Genomic DNA, 21,211 nt, shown 5'->3' on the forward strand with positions numbered 1-21,211 from the left:
GGGGACGGCTTTTACGGGGCCTTACAGGCCACGGTGAGGACTTTGGGTGGAGCCAGAGGAGGCTCTGAGCAGGTGAAGGAAGTGGTCGGACTCCACGAATCACAGGTAAAGGCCCCAGGGCTGACGGCTGCCCTGGGACCTGCGGGCTCCCAGCCCTGCCGGATGACCTGAGATCTATCTATTCCCCCATCACGGGCGTGGTTTCTGCCTCCGCAGATTTTATTCCCTCCCACCCACCCCTCACTTGGCCCAAGGCATGCAGGACTCCTAGCCGTTCCTGGAACACAGCCAGCTCTTTCTCACTGCGGGGCCTGGGCGCTGGCTGTCTGCCCCCTGTGTGCCCTCTCCCCAGCTCATCCCAGGCTGGCACCTTCTCAACCTCAGGTCTCAACCTCGGTGTCCCCTCCTCAGAGGCCTTCTCTGCCGACCCCAGCAAAAATATCCTCTGTTGCTGCCTGCCCCTTCCCCATTTTACTTCCATCTGTAATTCTCTCCTTGATTGGTTAACTTGTTCATTGGCTGTCTACACCCACAAGGCTAAGTCTGTGAGGGTGGTGACCCTGAGTTCGACACCTCTGCCAAATCCTCCCAGGCCCCTACTCAGGCTGGGCTGGGGACTCTGGGCTCCCCTGCAGTTCCAGTCCTGCCCATTCTAGGCCATCACTGTCTGGAGATAGGTCTCTCTGACTCCCCCACTGGACTTCAACCTCAGAAGGACGGGGCCCAGAGCTGCATCCCAGCATTGCCCAGCACAAGATAGATGCTTAATAAATATTGATTGCCTTAATGAAGGCCACTACATGCCAGGCTCCGGCCAGGCAATGCCAGGGACAGTGATGAATCGGCTACAGTCATGCCCTCTGGGAGCTCGCAGGCAGCCAGGGAAACACAGTTTACTCAACACAGGTGATGAGCAGTGAGAGAATCCCGTGGCGGGCCGGGCCAAGACCGTGAGGTCACAAGCTGGACAGTCATGGAGTGCTGTGGCCACTGACTGAACTGGTGCCCTGTGTGGGCCTGGCATGCCCTGTCCCGGGCTGGGTGAGGCTATGGACATGCCGGGAGGTGGCAACCTCCACAGAGGGCAGAGGTTGGACACTGGTGTCAAACAGAAACTGGTTCAAATCCCAGCTCTGCCAATTCCTGTGTGACCATGGGCAAGTCGGCAACCCTCTCTGAATCTGTTTCTTCATCTGTAACCCAAGAATGATAATATTCTGTGAGGCTGCCTTGGGGTTAAATGAGATTGAAAGCCTTGGGATCTATCTTGATTCCTCTTTTTCTCATGCTCCACATCCAAGTGTCTAGAAAATCCTGTTTGCCTTGCCTTCGAAATGGATCTAAACTCCTTTTTTTTTTTGACAAGGAGTTTCACTCTTGTTGCTCAGGCTGGAGTGCAGTGGTGTGAGCTCACTGCAACCTCTGCCTTCCAGGTTCAAGCACTTCTCCTGACTCAGCCTCCCAAGTAGCTGGGATTACAGGAGCGTGCCATCACTCCTGGCTAATTTTTTTTTTTTTTTTGAGACGGAGTCTCGCTCTGTCACCCAGGCTGGAGTGCAGTGGTGCAATCTTGGCTCACTGCAAGCTCCGCCTCCCGGGTTCATGCCATTCTTCTGCCTCAACTCCTGGCTAATTTTTGTATTTTTAGTAAAGACGGGGTTTTACTGTGTTGGCCAGGCTGATCTCGGACTCCTGACCTCAGGTGATCCGCCTGCCCTGGTCTCTCAAAGTGCTAGAATTACAGGCGTGAACCACCATGCCTGGGTCAATCTAGACTCTCTACACTTTTGCCACCCCAAAGCTCCCACCCTGGTCCTGTCTACACTCATTTCCTACAGACTCCTTGGATTCCCTGCTCCCTCCTTGTCCCTGGAGTCTGTTCCCCACACACAACCAAAGGCACCTGTGAACACCTGCATCAGATCACATCCGCCCCGGCTCTCAGATCTGCCATGGTTCCGTCTCAGGTCCACAAGGCACCAGACGATTTTACCCTGTCACCCCTCTGTCCTCATCCCCTTCAATCACCCCCCTCGCCCACTCTGCTGCAGCCACACTGGCCTCTGCATTGGACTCACCGCCCACTTTTGCACTGGCAGGTCCCTCTGCCGGGGACACGGTTCCCCCAGGGATCTGTATGACTCCCTTTCTCCCCTCCCTCAGGTCCTTACTCAGTGCCACCCTCTCTGACCCTCTTGTTTAAAATAGCTCCACCTAACCCAAGGTCATCGAGTTCAGTGAAATAAGCCAGGCACAGAAAGACAAACCTCACATGTTCTCACTCGCTTGTGGGAGCTAAAAGTCGAAACAATTGATCTCACAGACACAGCGAGTAGAAGGATGGTGGCCAGAGGCTGGGAAGGGTGCTGGGGGGCTGCAGGGGATGGGCTTTTTTTTGTCTCTCTTTTTGGTTTTTGAGATGGAGTCTTGCTGTTTCGCCCAGGCTGGAATGCAGTGGCGAGATACCGGCTCACTGCAACCTCTGCCTCCTGGGTTCAAGCAATTCTCCTGCCTCAGCCTTCTGAGTATCTGGGATTATAGGCACCCACCACCACACCTGACTAATTTTTATATTTTTAGCAGAGACAGGGTTTCACCATGTTGGCCAGGCTGATCTCGAACTCCTGACCTCAAGTGATCCACCTGCCTCGGCGTTCCAAAGTGCTGGGAATACAGGCATGAGCCACCGTGCCCAGCCTTGGTTTTGTTAATGGGTTTAAAAAAAAAATAGAATGAATAAGACCTACTATTTGATCACCCAACAAGGTGACTATTCTCAATAATAATTGCACAGTTTTAAATAACTCAAAGAGTGTGATTGGGTTGTAACACAAAGGATAAATGCTTGAGGGAATGGAAACCCCATTCTCCATGATGTGATTACTTCACGTTGCATGCCTGTGTCAAAATATCTCACATACCCCATAAATACACACACTTACTATGGACCAAACAAAAATTAAAACCTAAGACTGGGCACTGTGGCTTATACCCGTAACCCCAGCACTTTGGGAGGCCGAGGTGGGAGGATCATTTGAACTCAGGAGTTTGAGACCAGCCTGGCCAACATGACGAAATCCCATCTCTAGCAAAACTACAATTAGCTGGGTGTGGTGGCATGCACTTGTGGTCCAGCCACTCAGGAGGCTGACATGGGAAAATCGCTGGAATCCAGGAAGTTGAGGCTGCAATGAGCCAAGATCGCGCCATTGCACACCAGCCTGGATGACAAAGTGAGATCCTGTCTCAAATAAATAAATAAATAAATAAATATAAATTAATTCTTAAAAAATTAATAATTAATAATAAAATAAAACAGCTTTACCCTCCACATACCTCCCATCTCCCTTCCCTGCTTTATATTCCTTCAAGACTCTGAGGGCTGGGTGCGATGGTTCCACGCCTATAATCCCAGCACTTTGGGAGGCCAAGGTGGGCAGGTCACCTGAGGTCAGGAGTTCAAGACCAACCAGAGGTCATCGGGCTGGCCAACATGGTGAAACCCCGTCTCTAGTAAAAATACAAAATTAGCCAGGTGTGGTCATGCACACCTGTAATCCCAGCTACTCAGGAGACAGGATAATCGTTTGAACCTGGGAGGCAGAGGTTGCAGTGAGCCAAGATAGCACCACTGCACTCCAACCTGGGTGACAGAGCAAGACTCCATCTCAAAAAAAAAAAAAAAAAAGGCATTTACATCTTGTGACCCCACTATATAGACATGTTTAATTATTTGTTCCTTTTCTCTCCCAACAGAATGTGAGTTCCCTAGACCACAGGTTTTTTTTGTTTGTTTGTTTTCTGCCAGTTCTGTCCCCCACTGTTACCTTGGTCCCTGGTATACAGTAGGTGCTCAATAAATGTGGTTTGCACGGAGGAAGGAAGGCATGAGAAATAAAGGTAAAATGCTTAGCACAGGGCCTGGCACTGAGGGATGCTTATCAGTAGGAATGACAGTGACTTAGGTGACTCAGATAAAGGCTCAGCCCTTAGGAGCTTCCCAGGGCTGGGTGTGCAGCAGACAGGCATGCAGGACTGATTGCAACACCTGCCCTGTGTGATGTGCACAGGAAATTGCAGGTTGCAGGGCCGGAGACCCTGAAGCTTCTGAGAGATGAAGCTGAGCAAGGTCTTTTTATTTTTTTTATTTTTTAATTTTTATTATTATTATTTTTTTGAGACGGAGTCTCGCTCTGTCGCCCAGGCTGGAGTGCAGTGGCCGGATCTCAGCTCACTGCAAGCTCCGCCTCCCGGGTTCACGCCATTCTCCTGCCTCAGCCTCCCGAGTAGCTGGGACTACAGGCGCCCGCCACCTCACCTGGCTAGTTTTTTGTATTTTTTATTAGAGACGGGGTTTCACCGGGTTAGCCAGGATGGTCTCGATCTCCTGACCTCGTGATCCGCCCGTCTCAGCCTCCCAAAGTGCTGGGATTACAGGCTTGAGCCACCGCACCCGGCGTCTTTTTTTTTTTTTTTTTTCTGAGACAGGGTCTCACTGTGTCGTCCAGGTTGGAGTGCAGTGGCACAATCATGACTCACTGCAGCCTTGACCTCCCCAGGCTCAAACGATCCTCCCACCTCAGCCTCCTGAGTATCTGGAACTACTAGACGTGCCACCATACCCAGCTAATTTTTGTATTTTTTGTAGAGATGGGGTCTTGTTATGGTGCCCAGGCTGGCTTCCAACTCCTGGGCTCAAGCAATCAGCCAGCCTTGACCTCCCAAAGTGCTGGGATTACAGGTGTAAGCCACCACGTCCCCGGTCACAAGGCTTTCAAAGGCTGCACAGATGCCTGCACTGCAGGCTGGGGTTGGGAGGTAGCGGGTGGTCCCAAAAAGGGAAGCAGGGCCACGGGGAGAGCCCATGGGAAAACTGGGGGATCCGTGGGGCTCTGGATTCATTTATCAATAAGTATTTATTTATTACACTCCTTTGTTGCTCAAATCAGCCAGAAGTGGTTTCTGTTGACGGCAACTGAGAACCATGAAAGAAACATGCACCCCCTATGAAGGGAAAACCTTTGAAACTGTTTTTTCTCTGCTCTCACACCACAACGGCCAGTCGTGCGGTGGCTCATGCCTGTAATCCCAGAACTTTGGGAGGCCGAGGCAGGCAGATCACTTGAGGCCAGGAGTTGGAGACCAGCCTGGCCAACGTGGTGAAACCCCTCTCTACTAAAAATACAAAAATTAGCCAGACGTGGTGGCGGGCACCTGTAATCCCACGTACTCGGGAGGCTGAGGCAGGAGAATCACTTGAACCCGGGAAGCGGAGGTTGCAGTGAGCCGAGATCATGCCACTGTACTCCAGCCTGGGCAACAAAGCAAGACTCTGTCTCAAACAACAAAACAAAACACCACAACAACAGTCATCAACAAAGAACGTGATCAAATGCAGGGGGCGGGTACCTCCACAGACCAAGCAGCAGACACCGGCTGGGTGTCCTCCAACTCAATTCTGACACCATCTACCCAAAGATGGCCTCAGATCCCACAGGCTGAGGGCTCAGGCCCACAGACTGCTCCCTCCTTCCCCCGAGTCACATGTCTGGGTCTCCGGGGAACTTCTGACTGGCCAGCTTCAAGTTAGGGTCTCCACAACCCCCTCTTGGGGTTCGATTTATTTGCTAGAGCAGCTCACAGAACTCAGGGAAACAGTTACATTTAAGGCTTACGACTAAGGATATTTAAATGAAGAGATACATAGGGTGAGCATAGCAGCTTCTGTCCCCATGGAGTTGGGGCGCACCACCCTCCCAGCACCTGAATGAGTTCTTCATTTATTCTTATTTTTTGAGATGGAGTGTTTGGCTCTTGTTGTCCAGGCTGGAGTACAGTGGCGAAATTTTGGCTGACTGCAACCTCTACCTCCCGGGTTCCAGCGATTCTCCTGCCTCAGGCTCCTGAGTAGCTGGGATTACAGACGCCCACCACCACACCTGGCTAATTTTTGTATTTTTAGTAGAGACAGGGATTCACCATGTTGGCCAGGCTGGTCTTGAACTCCTGACCTCAGGTAATACACCCGCCTCAGTCTTCCAAAATGCTGGAATTTCAGGTGTGACCCACTGCACCTGGCCTATTTTTATTTTATTTTTTGAGACAGGATCTTGCTCTGTTGCCCAGGCTGGAGTGCAGTAGTGCAATTACAGCTCACTGCAGCCTCAACGTCCAGGGCTCAAGCAATCATCCTCCCTCAGCCTCCCAAGTAACTGGGACCACAGGTGAGTGCCACCATGCCCGGCTAATTTTCTTTTTTCTTTTTCTTGTAGAGACAGCGGTTGGGGGGCAAGGGTGGGGGGGGGTCTCGCTATGTTTCCCAGGCTGGTCTTGAACTCCTGGGCTCAGGTGATCCTCCTGCCTCCCAAAGTGCTGGGATTCCAGGCATGAGCCACCATGCCCGGCCTGCATTTTATATTTTTATTGGCTAAATTTGGCCACCCTAAGAGTGAGCAAGGGGGACATGGAGGGAGATGAGGACAGAGCCTGTGGAGCGGGCAAAAAGTCGAGGAGGAAATTCAGTTTCTCCCGGATCCCACACACACAGCCAAAGAGACAGGATGCTCTTGGAGGTTTTTTGCAGGGCTTTCTGTTACATGGGTTCCCTCCTAGGACAGGAGTCTTTCCTCCTAGCCCCTTCCTCCCTCCGGATCTTCGGTGCTTCTTTTCAGCAAATTTTAAAAATGGTAATAGTTTTATTTTATTTCAGGTGAGAAAGCAACACACTCATTGCTAAAAATATATAAACTCAAACCATGCAAAAAAGGATAAAGCAGACACAAAAATGATAGTTACGGGAGGTAATGCATATGTTAATTAGCTAGAGTTAGTCATCCCAAAATGTATATATACTTCAAACATCGTGTTGTACACGTTAAATACATATACTTTTATCTGTTAATTTTTTTTTTTTTTTTTTTTGAGACGGAGTCTCACTCTGTTGCCCAGGCTGGAGTGCAGTGGCCGGATCTCAGCTCACTGCAAGCCCTGCCTCCCGGGTTCACGCCATTCTCCTGCCTCAGCCTCCCGAGTAGCTGGGACTACAGGCGCCCGCCGCCTCGCCCGGCTAGTTTTTTTTTTTTGTATTTTTTAGTAGAGACGGGGTTTCACCGGGTTAGCCAGGATGGTCTCGATCTCCTGACCTCGTGATCCGCCCGTCTCGGCCTCCCAAAGTGCTGGGATTACAGGCTTGAGCCACCGCGCCCGGCTTATCTGTTAATTTTTAAAAAGAGGGCTGAAATCTCAGCACTTTGGGAGGCCAAGGCAGGAGGATCGCTTGAGGCCAGGAGTTCAAGACCAGCTTGGACAACAAAGTGAGACACTCTCCCCGTCCTTGCTAGCTAGCTAGCTAAATAAAAAAAAAATAATAATAAAATAAAATAGAATGTAGGCCAGGCGCGGTGGCTCACTCCTGTAATCCCAGCACTTTGGGAGGCTGAGGAGGGCAGATCACCTGAAGTTACAAGTTCGGGAGCAGCCTGGCCAACATGGTAAAACCCCATCTCTACTAAAAATACAAAAAAAAAAATTAACCAGGCATGGTGGTGTGCGCCTTTAATCCCCGCTACTCTGCAGGCTAAAGCAGAAGAATTGCTTGAATCTGGGAGGCAGAGGTTGCAGTGAGCCGAGATTGCGCCACTGCACTGCAGCCCGGTTGGACAGAGCGAGACTCTGTCTCAAAAAAAAAAAAAAAAACCAAAAACTTATATTAGTATGGTTGTTAAAATTGATAAACCAATATTGATATATTATTAACTAAAATCCAAATTTTATTCTACTGCATTTTAAAAACATTTTTAACATAATTCTATTGAAAAATAATTTTTTTTTTGAGACAGGGTATCACTCTGTCACCCAGTCTCTTGAAAGATATCACCAAAAAGCTGCCCAGATCCAGTCCACAGTGGGGTATTAGAGTGCTGATAGCGTATACTCTCATCAACACTAATTATATAATATATATTTAAAAACATTTTTCTGAGAGACCAAAAGCAAATCTCAGTTTAATACTTATTTCATTATTTGTTCACCAATTCAATTTTTTGTATTCACTGTCTGTGTTATTTATTTATTTATTTTAGGTCCTTTGCCTATTTTTTTCTGTTGTATGTTCACCTTTTTCTGTTATTGATCTGCAGATGCTCTTTACATATGAAGGACAGAAAACTTTGCTTGCCATCCATACGTTGCAATGTATCTTTTTCCTTGATGTACTGAAATGTATCATTTTTATGAAGCCAAATCCTCTTCACCCTCCTCACCTTTTTCCATTCCTCAAGGTCACCTCCTCAACACCCCCACTGGGAAGCCTTCTGTAGGGGGGCTTTTTGGAGTCTGATTTTCCTCTTCCAGGGTCCTGGAGTAGCAGGGCCTGATTGCTCACCCTGAGTAAGCCCTTGGGGTGGATCTGTCCCTGGGATTGTTCCAGGAGTCTGACTACTGACTGCAATCCCCAACTAAGTTACAAGGGGACTTCCCCCAAAATGAGTTCTAGAACCTAAAGCTCTGAAGTTTGTGCAGGGCGTTAAAGAGGTAAAGGCTTCACCTGCCCCTCCTCCTGTCACTATGACCAAAACAAGACGTTGTCATCTCAGCTCCTGGTCTTGTTTTTTTTTTTTTTTTTTTTGTTTGTTTGTTTTTAATGATTCTGCAAGACACAAGCATTTCAAAAGAGTACAAAAGCAAGAATGTTTAATGCTGACAATGATTCTTCTTCTTCTTCTTTTTTTTTTTTTTTGAGATGCGATCTTGCTCTGTCGCCAGGCTGGAGTGCAGTGGTGCAATCTTGGCTCACTGCAACCTCCACCTCCGGGTTCCAGCAATTCTCCTGCCTCAGGCTCCTGAGTAGCTGGGATTACAGACACCCGCCACCAAGCCTAGCTAATTTTTGTATTTTTAGTAGAGACGGGGTTTCACCAAGTTGACCAGGATGGTCTCTATCTCTTGACCTCGTGATCCGGCCGCCTCGGCCTCCCAAAGTGCTGGGATTACAGGCGTGAGCCACTGCGCCCGGCACCCAGTGCTGACAAGGATTCTTTAAAGGGCACGTTTTCTCTGAAGGCTGCTGGGAGTGTGAGTTGGATCCCTATAGCACAATTTGGCAATGTGTGTCCCAGGCCATGAGGAGGCAGCAGAGGGCAGTCAATGAGAACAGTGCCCGGGAGTCAAAGCTGGGTTTGCCCCCTTGGTCCTTGAGTTTGAGCAAGTGAAGTTACTCCTCTAAGCCTCAGTTTCCTCCTCTGGAAAAGGGATGAATATTCACAGCTTTAGTTGTTACAATTACAGGGCTTAGCACCATGCCTCCTCATGCACAGAAATGCTTGAAACATGGGAACTGTTATCATTTTTTTTTTTTTTGAGAGAGTCTCACTCACTCTGTCGCCCAGGTTGGAGTGCAGTGATGCCACCTCTGCCGCCTTGGCTCACTGTACCCTCTGACTCCCAAGTTCAAGCGATTCTCCTGCCTCAGCCTCCTGAGTAGCTGGGATTACAGACGTGTGCCACCACATCCAGCTAATTTTTGTATTTTTAGTAGAGACGGGGGTTTCACCAGGTTGGCCAGGCTGATCTCGAAATCCTGACCTCAAGTGATCTGCCTGCCTCGGTCTCCCAAAATGCTGGGATTCCAGGCGGGAGCCACCGCACCCAGCCAGTTACTATTCTTAATTCTTAAAGATATACCTTCTCCTTGACCCAGAAGTTTCATTTGCAGTAGGAACAATAATTAGAGACAGGCACAAGGAAATAATTAGAGACGGGCACAAATATTTAGCTGCTTGGATGTTGCGTGACAGGGAGGATGGTTATTTATAATGGCAAGGTACTACAGCATAGATGTTCAAAAGGACAGTGATTAAACAAATTCAAGTTCATTGATAGGATGGCATCTTACACAGTCATTAAAACTAATCTTCTTGAAGAATATTTAATGACATGGAAAGACACTGGTGATATTTACAATCTTGTGTTTTAAAAGACACAACATTCTAGGCCGGGCGCGGTGGCTCACACATGAAATTCCAGCACTCTGGGAGGCCGAGGGGGGCGGATCACCTGAGGTCAGGAGTTCGAGACCAGGCTGACCAACATGGAGAAACCCCCGTCTCTACTGAAAATACAAAATTAGCTGGACGTGGTGGCACATGCCTGTAATCCCAGCTACTCGGGAGGCTGAGGAGGGAGAAACGCTTGTACCTGAGAGGCGGAGGTTGTGGTGAGCTGAGATCATGCCATTGTACTCCAGCCTGGGCAAGGAGAGCAAAACTCTGCCTCAAAAAAAAAAAAAATAAATAAAATAAATTAAATAAAAGACACAACATTCTTTACAAATGTATATGTCCAATTCTGTTAAAAGAGAAAAGGGGTCAGGCATGGTGGCTCACACCTGCAATCCCAACACTTTGGGAGGCCAAGGTGAGAGGACTGTTTGAGGCCAGGAGTTCAAGACCAGCCTGGGCAACACAACGAGATCCTGTCTCTACTAAAAATTAAGGAAATTAGCCAAGCCGGATGCAGTGGCTCATGCCTGTAATCCAACACTTTGGGAGGCCAAGGTGGACAGATCACTTGAGGTCAGGAGTTCGAGACCATTCTGGTCAACATGGGAAAGCCCCATCTCTACTAAAAATACAAAAATTAGCTGGGCATGGTGGCAGGCACCCAGGAGTTGCTTGAACCCCAGAGGCGGAGGTTGCAGTGAGCCAAGATCATGCTACTGCACTCCAGCCTGGGTGACAAAGTGAGATTCTGATTCTGAAAGAAGGGAAGGGAAGGGAAGGGGAGGGGAGGGACGGGAAGGGGAGGGGAAGGACCGGGAGAGGAGGGGGAAAATAAATTAGCCAGTGTGGTGGCATATGCCTGTAGTCCCAGCTACTTGAGAGGCTGGGGTTGAAGGATCACTTGAGCCCAGGAGTTTCAGACTGCAACCCCGCCTAGGTGACAGAATAAAACACCTACCTAAAAAAAAAAAAAAAAAAAAGAGAGAGAGAGAGAGAGAAAAAAGAATGAACAAATAAAAAGAAAAAGGGTAGGTAAACATAAAGAAAAATTAACTCATTCAATCATTCATTCATTAACTCATCATTCAATCATTCATTCATTATTGCCACAGACATTAATAGAAATTAATTAAATGCCTACTATGTGGCTGTTCTGGGGCAGAGGAGAAGCACCAAACATTTAAGAGTATCTCTGATATCTCTGAAGGGGTGGAATTACCACTCATTCAAACATCCCTTCCACCAATGTTTACTGAGCATCTACATGTCAACGGTGCCAGGGCGCTGGGAATGCAGCAGTGAACAAAGACAGAAATCCGTGTTGTCATGGGGCTGACATTCCAGCAGAGGAGACCACCAACAGGCAATAACTACAATTAGCAACGAGAAATAAGAAAAAAGCAGACAGGGTTTGGTAGTATATGAGAGGGATGTTTGCTGCTTTCCTTAGGGTGGGCGAGGGAATTATTTCACAGAGAAAGTGACATCTGTGTAAAGCCCTGAAAAAAGGGAGGAAGGGAGAGATAAGGATACCTGGGGGAAGAGTATGTAACCGACAGAGGAACAGCCAATGCAAAGACTGAGGTGAGAGCGCACCTGACAGAGTTCAGGAACAGCATGAAGGCTAGAGTCCAGTGACTAAGATCCAGGAGGAGAGCTGTCTGGCGGGGCGCCTTTGCTCACACCTGCAATCCCAGCACTTTGGGAGGTCGAGGCGGGAGTATAGCTTGAGCCCAGGAGTTCGAGACCAGCCTGGCCAACACGGAAAAACCCTCTCTAAAAATGAAAGAAAAAGGCCGGTGCGGTGGCTCATGCCTATAATCCCAGCACTCTGGGAGGCCAAGGCGGGTGGATCACCTGAGGTCAGGAGTTCGAGACCAGCCGGGCCAACATGGTGAAACGCTCTCTCTACTAAAAATACAAAAAATTATCCGGGCGTGGTGGTGGGCGCCTGTAATTCCAGCTACTCAGGAGGCTGAGGCAGGAGAATCTCTCGAACCCGGGAGGCAGAAGTTGCAGTGAGCTGAGATCGAGCTATTGCACTCCAGACTGGGCAACAAGAGGGAAACTCCGTTTCAAGATAAATAAATAAGTACAAATAAAATAAAATAAATTTTAAAAAGAAGATGTCTGGTGTTTGTTTCTAATATTTTGACTAATTACTTTGTAAAAACGTATTTTAAAATTTAAGATCAAACAGTATCAGGTTACTGGGCTCAGACAGACCAGCGTTCAAAACTCATTACCTTCTTTCTGCCAGCTATTTCACCCTCTGAATCTCAGTTTCTTTATCTGTAAAACGGATATTAATGATATTATACCACAGGGTTGTATATGCAGCGAGAAAATGCAAGTAAAGCACTTGTCCAGGTGCCTGGCTCCTAGTAAGTGCTTAAGAACTGTTTCTGCCCATTATTAACTCATTACTCTCTCCCAGCCCCTAAACTCCTTCTGGGGGGAAGTTAGAAAATCGGTATCACACGAAAACAGTCATTTCCCCTTTAAGGACTTCAGTGGGCTGGGAGCCAGCCTTCCCGCACCTTTTCCAAAATTTCCAATCCCCGCTTGGCATTTTCTGCACGAAGGTTTCCGATTGGACGCTCTGCACCAATCGGAGGCTGGAGCGGGCCCTGAGAGGCGCCCGACTCCGCCCCCGCGCTGATCCTGCCCACTGCCCGGTCAGCCTCGTTGCTATGGGGACTGGTGGGCGGTGAGCGGGGAAAACCCCGGATGTTCGTTGGGGATTCAACATGGCGGCGGCAGTATCCGCGGTGGCGGCGGCGCAAGCGAGCTGAGGGAGGCGCGAGGGCGCGGAGTTCCAGGCCGAGCAGCTAGGCCGCGAGCGACTGCGGCGCCGAGCCGGTAGGATAAGGGGTTCGGCCAGGGGCTTGCAGTGGGCTGGGCGCTGGCGGAGAGACGGCGTTTCCGCGAGGAGGGGGGCGGGGCCGCTGGGGTCAAAGTTCACTGGTGGAGGGAAGGGTCGCGTCCGAGGGGTCGGGGGTTAACGCAGTCTGGAGGGAGTTGTAGTGGGGGTCGGAGGTCAAACCAGCGAAGGGGGCGTGGCGAAGGGGAGTGCAAAGTTTGAAATTCGAAGTAGGGGCGCGTTCGAGGGGATCTGGGCGAGTCTCAAAAAAGATGGGGTCCAAGTTAATAATTTGAGGTGAGGCTGCCTCTACAAGGGTCAGAGGCCTCAGCCCCAGGGGCCCCAGGTTGGAGGTTTAAAGCTGCCCCCAGCGGAGCAGATGAATGAGTTTTAGGTTCGGGGGCGTCTTTTAGGGGTTCAAAGCTGGGGCGTGCCTAGAAGGTGCAAAGGTGAGAATCTGACAGCGGGGCAGCTGTTTCCCAGAGTCAAAAATTAAAACCCAAGGAGGGCGTATTGCAGGGGACGGGGGGGCGGGGCATCCAGGGGCGGGGTCGGAGATGCTTCCTGGTGGCAGGAGAAGGGGGAACTCTCCCACAAATAATAATGGCAAACACTCATGAAGCACTTACTATGGGCTAGACCCTTTTTTTAACGCTTTACTTGTATTAGCTGATTCAGTCCTCACTACAGTCTTAGGGGGTCTTAACCTGGTATTAAGAGGTTAAGTGATTTGCCCAAGGTCACCCGATTCGTAAGTTGTGCGCTGGGATTCTAACTCTGGGGTTCTGGCCCAGAGCCCTGCTCTGGCCGACCGCCTCTCAAATCATCATAATGTCGGTTAATGTTTAATGAGGGCTCACACTGTGCTCCACGCCCTGTGTGCCTGGTCGTATTTCACCCCTGCTGCAATCTTGTGAAGTGACTGCTCAACATGAACCTATTTTACAGACGGGAAAAGTGAGGCTCAGAAGTTTCTGCTGAAGGCAGAGTTAATCGAAGCTGGGCCTGGGTGATGCCAGGGCTCCTGCTCCTGGTCGCCACATTGTCCGGTGCTGGCCATTAGGTCTCTCCTGGAAGCAGGGGGCTGGGCAGGGCTGGGCCACTCCCTGGGCCTATGGGATTGTCAGCTTGGTTTCCTTGGAAGGGGTGATCTGGCAGGGCAGATTCCCGTGGGCCTATGGGAGTGGAGTGTTTGTGGGTGGTCTGGAGTTCCAGTGAGGGAGTCGGATGGGCTTCTAACTGGGGAGGGTGTCCCTGGGTGGTACCGCGGGCAGAGCTGGGTGTTCACTGTTCTTAAAACCCTAAGCTCTCGCTGTGGTCCTCAGTCACTCCCACCTTACTTCCTACGGCTCTGCCCATTTCTCCCCAGCCCAGGCCCATGCCTGCCACCCGATCTTTGACCTTCCTGTTCCTTCTGCTGGGAATCCTTTCCCCACCCTGCCCTCTCTCACTGACGGGTCGCTCACTCTCAGCTGGCCCGGGACCACCCTGGCTCGCACTTGCTGCAGGCTCTTGTTCTCTCATCTGCCCAGCCGTTCCCTCCCTCCTTACCTTAATTATTAGGGTGCGTGGTGGAATTGCTCTGTGGGGTTCCTTGCCTCGGTCCCCACGAAGCCCTGCCTGGCCTGCCGAGGATGCGACATTGCTGGGGGTTGACTGTTGGGCAGTATGCTGGGTGCTGAAGTGTGGCAGCGGATGAGATCCGCAGAGCCCCTAGCCTCAGAGGGCACTCAGTCCCCTGGTTGGAGCACAGTGGAACCAGCCCCCAAGCCAGTGACACGAGGCTACGTCTCTACAAACGGTGGTGTGGCTTGCAAGGGCGTCTTCAGGGAGCCGGGAGAGTGCCCCTACCCTGGGCTGAAGCCTGAGTCCCTTTCCCCTGGGAAGGCTCTGAAGGATGGGGAGGAGGGCTGGGAATGGGCTCACCAGGCAGGAGGAGCAGTGTGTGCAGAGGCCCTGGCATGAGTGGAGGTCAGGACTCGGGTGCAGAGTTGGGGATCTGGGGCAACACGTAGCCTGTGCAGGTTCAGGGCGAGACCCTGAGGGTGCTCAGCCTGGGAGGGACGGTGGGAGCAGGGGAGGGCTGAGGAGTACCTGTGTGTGTGGAGCTGCGTGAGGCCGTGATGGAGTATGGTTCAGAAAGCAGTGCTGGGCCAGGGATGCCTGGTACACACCCTGCTCCATCACTCACAGAGCATGTGAGGACCTCCGTTTCCACTTCTGCAAAATGGGCATAGCGTTAGCGCTGCCTCATAGAATTGCCGTGAGGATGCGGGCTAGAGAGCCTTGGCCCAAGGCCCCGCATGTAGTAATTGCTGTGTAAGCATTAGTCTTGCTGCTGCTGCTGCTGCTGCCACCCGACTGCTGCCTGTGGAGGGCCTCAGAGACGGTGGAGGCCCTTGCTCCACTTGCCTCCTGGCTTTCTCTGGCAGCCACCCCATCCCCACCTGGCTCTGGCAGGGTTGGGGAGCCGGCATGCTGCCAGGCAGCCCTCTGAGGCTGGCCCAGCCTCCCAGCCTTGCGGTGCCAGCTCACTCAGCGTCTCAGGGTTTGGCACAGATAAAGTGCCAAAAAGATAAAGAAGGATAGGGTTTGGGCATTGGAGACCCATATTCAGGTCCCTCGCTCATTTACCAGCCGTGGGACCTTGGACAAATGATTTCTTATTTGTCACTTTTATTCCTTCAACACACGTTCAGGTAGGGGAAAAAGCAGGGCTTTCAGTATAATGAAACACTCATACATCCAGCCAGTGTCTGGCCTGGGACAGAACACACCGTGATGCAGTTAGAGGCCAAGAGTCTCCTCCTCCCCGGCTTCCTCCCTCCCTTCCAGGGGCAGCCGCTGTCCTGGGCATGGCAGTCACCATTCCTCTTCTGCCTTTCACACTTTTACTGCCCTTGGATGTATTCACCACCAGTAGAGCAACAGCTCTTGCCCCTGGCTGCACATTGGAACCCCCTGGAGAGCTTTGAAAAGATGCTTTGGCCCAGGCCTGCCATGGAAATTCTGGTTCCAACTTACTTGGTCTGGGCTGGGGCTGGCCTCAGGCTTTTGGAAGCTCCCTGGACAGTTCTTATGGCCAGCAGGGGCTGACCACCGTTGTTTCACTGTTCAGATAAATGGTGTCACCATAAACATGGCTTTCTGCAACTTGCTGTTTTTGTTCAACATTATAGGTATATTTGAGATGGGGTCTTGCTATGTTGCCTAGACTGGCCTCTAACTCCTGGGCTCAAGTGATCCTCCCGCCTCAGCCTCTGGAGTAGCTGGGATTATAGGCGTGCACCCCTGCACCCCGCTTTGAGCTGAGCATTGGAGTTTGGATCTCTCTCCATGGGGATGTGTGTTGGTCTAGGACAGGCCATTTGTTTTTCCTGTTGGTATTTCTTTTTGTGATGGTGTCACACAGGAGTTGGCTCTTCACCTATTGATGGCCACTGAGGTGGTCTCCTGTTGGGGCCGTAACAGTGTGATGATGGGCCTTCTGGAACCCGTGTTCCTGTAGACCATGGCCAGAGTCTGTCCGGCATATGCCTAGCAGCGGAAAAGCCAGAGCTCCCCACTTTCCTGGCGGTTGCCAAGTCGCGCCCCCAGTGGCTGGACCACTGTCCTCCCCAGCAGGCTCCGAGGCTCCCTTCATTCCAAGTCCTGCTTTGGACAGCTTTGTGGCCCTCGCTGAAATGATTTCCTCGGCCGTGAGATGGGAGGTTTATGGACCCACCCACCCACCAGTCTGGTTGGAAACATGGGGAGATGGTTCACGCAACTGGCTTAGCTGGGACCTGGTCCCCACTGAGTCCCTACACCCAGAGGAGAAGGCAGGCTGGGAGGGCTTTCACCTTTACACCCTTGGGCATCCAGGACGGTGACTGCAACTTTGCCCCAACTGCCCTTTAGGGGCAGGTGCCAGGGGTGACAGCTGGGAGAGAGAACTATACTGACTTGAACCTCTCAGTAGGGAGGCAGGGAGGACGGAGGTGGAAGTTGGAGGCTGGTGAGGCGTTGTTACATTCTTTCTGTGTATCTGATTGTTGATCCCAGTGGTAACCAACACAGCCCAGCTCTACCCTTGTAGATTATAGTACAGTGAAGGAGGCAGACCTGCTGTCCCCAGGCAGTGACAGCCCAGAGAGGCCAGGGCCATGAAGGAGAGGCCTAGGCGAGGGGTCCGGGCGGGATGGTGGGGCCCAGGCAGAGGGGTCAGGGAGAGATGGTGGGGCCCAGGCAGAGGGGTCAGGGTGGGATGGTGGGGCCCAGGCAGAGGGGTCAGGGCGGGATGGTGGGACCCAGGCAGAGGGGTCCGGGCGGGATGGTGGGGCACCCAGGCAGAGAGGTCGGGGTGGGATTGGGGGGGATCCAGGCAGAGGGGTCAGAGAAGGATGGGGAAACCCAGGCAGAGGGGGTGGGGCCGGATGGTGGAGAGGGGCACAGAGAGGGATTGGGACTGGAATGGAGGCGCAGGGGCCGTAGGAAGCCGGAGGAGGCATGTGACCCAGCGTGGGGAATCGAGGAGGGCTTTCTGGATAAGATGACATCTGACTGATGAGAAAATATAAGCGAGGCTGGAAGGAGGTAGAAAGAATGTGACAGGTTGTAGGTACAGAAGTGCCAAGGCCCTGAGGTCGGAATGACCTCGGGATGGTCGAAGATCATCAGATAGGCCAGTGTAGGGTACCCTGTGCACCCTGACTGCGTGGTAGCCTTGCTCTGCGAAGAGCAGTTAAAGAAATACATAAAATACAACAGAAATAAATAAAAAAGCAAAAGAAAAGCCAGTGTGGCTGAGCGGGTGCTGGGGTCAGAGGCTTGGAGGCTGTGTCGGATACAGCAGGGCCTGGCAGAGCCCGGTGGGGTATGTGGATTCCATTCTGTGCATAATGGGAAGTCATCAGAGGCTTTAGCGACATCTGGTTTTCCTTTTATAAAGATTGCTCGGGCTGCTGTGTGGGGGACGGATCGCGGGGGGATGGCAACAGGGAGACTGTGGGGAGGCTACTGTGACAGTCCAAGCAGAAGAGGGTGGAGAGGACGAGGGGACAGCGATGGAGGAGCGTCCTCCTGCCAGCCGAGGTCCATCAGCGCTTTACCCGTGTTACCTTACTCATCTTCACAGCAACCTGTGAAGTAGGTGCTAGTATCATCCTCACTCTAGAGATGAGAAAGGAGGCCCAGAGAGGTACAGGGCTTGCTGAAGGTCACACAGCAGGCAGTAGCAGAGGTAGGACTGAACCCCAGGCCTTGGGGCTTCAGTGTCACTGCTTACTGGGGCTGCCCTTCTGTGATTTGGAACTGGCTTGGACGAGACGGGCTTGATACCTGTCCAGTTGGTTCTTACCCAGGCTCCTTTGTTGACAGAAGCTCCGTGGGGACCTGTTCAACCTGGTAGTTTCTGGGCGCTGGGTCCCTACCTCCCTCCGGGCCTCCCTTTGCTTTCTCATCTACTCCTCGTTCCACTGGCTCAGGCGAGCCAGACTTCCTGGCCAGACACCGGTCAGGGGTGTCCCCAGCAGCTGTTTCTCCCATCACCCAGCCCAGCCCCTCACATGCTGCCAGCAGGAAGCAGCCTCCTTCCAAGTCACGGCCAGGAAGGTGGGACCCTTCCCGCGTAGTCACCCATCGGGGGCCAAGGCTTCTCGTCTGCCACATTCCTTGGCCCACAGGAAGGTTGGGGGGGCCAAAGAGGGTGAGAAGGGGAACACTCTCCCATCCCAGGGGAGCCAGCTCTGGCGGATGCGACGGAAGCCACCACTCACTGAAGCCTGTCTCCTGGGGCCCTCTGGTCCTGCCCTGACCCTCCCCAGGCTGGGAGGCCATCTGCTGCCTTCCCTAGGGCCAGTGCGAACTTCCCTGCCGGAACTGCCCAGTCCACACACATCCCTTAGCCTTTCCCACTGGCTGGGAGCCCCTGGGTAAGAGACAGAACTTCCCTGGGCCTCCAATTCCTCACCTGTTACAGGGGGTATTGGTGGCCACCTCTCAGGGCTGTGGGAGGACGGGAGATCTTGTGTATGCCTCGTGCTTAGCCCGATGCTCAACACGCAGTAAGCATTTGGTAAATGTTGAACTTGGTGCTTTTGACGGTTTCCGTCCCTTGCACCCTGTCCCCCTCTGGGTTCTCATCCCACAGTGAACTCTAATAACGCCAGCCCCCCCGGGGCCCTAGGTCCGCATGCCAGGCACCCCCTGCACACTGTCGCCCTCTGGGTTCTCATCTGGTAGTGAGCTGTAATAACCCCAGCCCCCCGGGGCCCCACTCCGTGTGCCAGGCACGCGTGTGCTGTGAGTCTGTGAGCATGGTCGTGCCGCTGTTCCCAGAGACCCTGAGGAGGAGGTGTTATTAACCTCATTTCTCTTTTCCTGTGTTTTAATTTTCAGAAAGCACGTTTTTGCTCCATGTGCATGCGTTACCTATTCCCCTAAATAATCACTGAAAAACTGCACACAGCACAAAAGGATGTACAGGGACGAGCAAATCTCTTTCCCACCCGCCTGCCAGGCCCTTCCCAGAGATAGCATCATCACCCCCGGTTTCTTTTCTTTCTTTCTTGGAATATTTGTTCCCCCAAGTGCCTGCCCCTCCCTTTTGTTTTTACTCAGATGGAGCGGACTTCCCATGTTTATATTCTGTCCTGTGCTTTGCGTTTCCCACTCCGAGGCTCGCTGTCAGGACACAGAGTGCCGCCTCGAGTGTCCCATGCACACGCGCGCCCCCACAGACAGCACAGCCATTGTGTACTGATGGCCGTCAGGCCGTTCCCGTCTTTCTGTGCCGTGAACAGGGCTGCACCCGCCTGAGTGTGACTGTGCGCACGTCTCTAGATGGGAGTCTGAGCTCGTGGCCTCGTGGTGTGACACAGGCACCCGGTTAGCTTTGCCGGTAGTGTTTCACCCTGATGGGGAGGTTGTCCGGCTCACACTCCCACCCCTCAGTGTCTGATGGCGCCGGGGTTTCCTCACTCCCCTGCTGGAATAGATGGGTGTCACCTGACACTCTCACCTTTGCCAGTCAGATAGGTGACAAACAGTCCCGTTGTGGTTCTGATTTTAATCAGAGCAAAGTGGGACAGCTTTGTGTTATTGAAAGCCATCTTGAGCTTCCTTTTCTCGGAGCTCTCTATTCCTGATAATTTTACTTTCTCTGAGAAGGGGAAACTGAGGCACAGGCCAGCAATCCCACAGCAAATATGTGGCAGATGTGGCAGTCAAACCCTTGGCTCTGTTCTGGAGCTCCTAACCCGTCTGACACAGCAGAGGTCAAGGGCTTGGCCTCCAGAGCCAGCTTTGTCTCTTACTAGCTTTGTGACCCCAGACAAGTCACACTGCCTCTCTGTGCCCAGGTGTCCTCCTCTGTAAAATGAGGGTGCTAATGGTATCTACTCTTAGGGTTGTTTTGAGGATATAAATGTATACTCGGCAGGCAAAACATATAGTAAGTGCTCAAAGACTGTTTAGCTGCATTACTAATAGCTGTATTAATATTACAGCTATGTCACAATAGCTGTGTTGTTAATATGAGCAGGCACTTGTTTGAGTGCTTTCTGTGAACTAACCTACTGGACCCTCCCATCAGCTCCAAGACACACGTGTTCTTACCATCTCCATTTTCTAGGGAGGAGACTGAGAGCCTGGGAGACCTGCCCCGGGTCACAGAGCAAGTGGAGCTGGGATTTGGATGCTGGAGGCCTGGCTCCTAATCACTGTGGCCGCCTCGCCTGCCACCCGGGGCAAGGCTCTCCCTCCTTCCCCCACCCCTCTTCTGCTGTCTCCATTAGAGGCAGGCTGTCCAGGAGCTTTCGAGCCCGCCCCTTGAGGGATGAGAGCACCGGGTAGGCGGGGTCCTCACCTAGAGAGCTCCCCTCCGGGGCCCTCCCTGCTCCTGCCACCCACCACCTGGCCCTGTCCTGGGAGCTCCTGATAAAGCAGCATTGTGCAGCGGTTCCCAGCCGGGTTTTGCCACTCCCACACTTTACTCCCAGAGGCAGAAGGCGGCCGGCCTTCCTGGGCTGAGTGGGGTGCCAGCCCCCCTCTCCTTCCCTTCCCTCCCTCGCTGCGGCCACAGCCCCCAGTCAGCACTGGGCGTGGGGAGAAAGTAGGACCCTGCGGGCCACTGGCACCTCCACAGACCCGTCCCCAGGGGAAGACCCCTCCCTTCCCTCCCCACAGGAGGCCCGTGTCCCTCTCTCCCGAGGAACCCTCCTTCCCTGCCACCCACAGGGGCCTCCATAGTTCTGTCGTCCCTTCCCCACAAATCTTCCACTGCAGCCTGGCCTCACGTTATTTGACTACACAGTGCTTCTAACTCCACTGCTTTTAAAAAATCTTTAATAATTGTCAATTATAATTTGCC

General features: G+C 52.2%; 2 protein-coding genes across 3 annotated transcripts in view; one reads left to right on the forward strand and one right to left on the reverse strand.

Annotated features, from left to right (window-relative positions):
• SARS2 (seryl-tRNA synthetase 2, mitochondrial) overlaps positions 1 to 20,905 on the reverse strand; it is a 209,078-nt gene extending 188,173 nt beyond the window's left edge. The window contains exon 1 of the mRNA XM_050769067.1: positions 20,884 to 20,905. The gene's annotated coding sequence lies outside the window, so the exon portion shown is untranslated. The remainder of the gene's footprint in view (positions 1 to 20,883) is intronic.
• The window catches only part of PAK4 (p21 (RAC1) activated kinase 4), a 52,979-nt gene continuing 44,494 nt past the window's right edge, over positions 12,727 to 21,211 (forward strand). For both annotated transcript variants that reach the window (XM_050769024.1, XM_050769026.1), the window contains exon 1: positions 12,727 to 12,860. The gene's annotated coding sequence lies outside the window, so the exon portion shown is untranslated. The remainder of the gene's footprint in view (positions 12,861 to 21,211) is intronic.

This window comes from Macaca thibetana, chromosome 19 (assembly GCF_024542745.1).
Source record: "Macaca thibetana thibetana isolate TM-01 chromosome 19, ASM2454274v1, whole genome shotgun sequence".
Classification (NCBI taxonomy): domain Eukaryota; kingdom Metazoa; phylum Chordata; class Mammalia; order Primates; family Cercopithecidae; genus Macaca; species Macaca thibetana.